Here is a 1,827-nt window from a genome sequence, read left to right as displayed (position 1 = left end):
CAAGGTTCATTCATGTTGTAGCGTGTATCAGTACTTAATTTCTTTTTATGGCTGAATAATAATCCATAGTCTGGAAATACAACATTGTTTATACATCTCTTGAAGGCCATTTGGGTACTTGGTACTTTTTGGTTATTATGAATGATGCTGTTATAACCATGTGCAAGTTTCCATACGAACCTGTTTTCAGTTCTGTTGGTTATATACCTAAGAGTAGGCTTGCTGAGAGTCACAGGGTAACTGTTTAATTGTTGAATAAACTGTTTCCAAAGCAGCTGCACCATTTTACATTCCCACCAGCAGTGCGTGAAGATTCAGATTTTTCTATGTTCTTGCCAACATTTGGTGAACATCTTTTTGATTCTAGTCATCTTAGTGGGTGCTAGGTGGTACTTCATTGTGGTTTTGATTTGTATTTGATATTGAGCATCTTTTCATGTGCTTATTGGCCCCTTATATATCTTCTTGGGAGAAATGTCTACGCAAATCCCTTGCCCATTAACAAAAAAGCTGGATTATTTGTCTTATTATTGACTTGCAAGCCGTTAAGCATATTAAGGTAAACGTAATTTAGATAAAGCACTCAGTGCTCCAGGAAGACCAGATGGCTGGTGTTTGGCTTTAATTCTTTGCAGGCATGTGTTAAGTTTTTGAAAACACTATTGTTTTGAGGTTTTCTTCTTCTTCTTTTTTTTTTTTTAAGATTTTTATTTGTGTATTTGAGAAAGAGCACACACTCACATGCTCATTACTGCATCCTGGAGGCCAAGGCCATACTTGGGACAGGGAGGGAGAAGCAAACTCCCTGCTGAGCTCAGAGCCCAAGGCAGGGACCCTGAGATCATGACCTGAGCCAAAGTTAGATGATTAAACAACTGAGCCACCCAGACACCTAAAAACAACCCTTGTATAGAGACTGTGAAATAACACCTACTGCCATCACTAATAAAGATTATTAATTTAATCCTAAGAACCAACGCAAAGCCTTTGGAAATCCTATTGAACACTCTTGGAAATCCTTGGAGTCCAACCCTCACTGGACACTCCCTCACACCTCCCCCCAAAGCACACACACACTCACATGCTCATTACTGCATCCTGCAGGTCAAGGCCATACTTGGGATGTTGCTGCTAGCTGTGAACTCCCAGAATAGAGGAATGGCGCAGCTGTTTACCCAGGATCGGGTCTTCCAGAGGCATTCATTCAACAAGCACTGGTCATAGTTCTGAATCTAGTAGGCCAGACATCCTTTGTTTCAAGAGCTCAAAATCTGTATAATGGGGCAGACAAACAAATGACTATTCTACAATGTAACATTAGATGGGGCAGGGAACAAGGAACTCTGCCTAGATTTTTTTTTTTTTTTAATTTATTTGACAGACAGACCACAAGTAGGCAGAGAGGCAGGCAGAGAGAAGAGGAAGCAGGCTCCCCGCTGAGCAGGGAGCCCAACTCGGGGCTCGATCCCAGGACCCTGAGATCATGACCGAAGGCAGAGGCTTCAAACCACTGAGCCACCCAGGCGCCCCTGAACTCTGCCAACATCCTCACCGAGGAGAGGATGCTTGGCTCAGTGGCAGTTTAACTCACTGTCAAGATGGGTCCTTACTGGGTCATTCGCTAGTGGGGGAGGGAGAAAAAGAAGAAACTTCAGCATATGCCCAGCCCTCTGTAGGAGGTAGCTATGTGATGGGAGCCTATACTTCTGGGTCTCAAGACAGGCCCACCTTGGGACACCTGGGTGGCTCAGTTGGTTAAGCCGCTGCCTTCGGCTCAGGTCGTGATCCCAGGGTCCTGGGATCGAGTCCCGCATCGGGCTCCTTGCT

This window comes from Lontra canadensis, unplaced genomic scaffold, assembly GCF_010015895.1.
Source record: "Lontra canadensis isolate GAN:19392208 unplaced genomic scaffold, GSC_riverotter_1.0 scaffold99, whole genome shotgun sequence".
Classification (NCBI taxonomy): Eukaryota; Metazoa; Chordata; class Mammalia; order Carnivora; family Mustelidae; genus Lontra; species Lontra canadensis.
Note: the sequence above shows the minus strand (reverse complement) of the source record.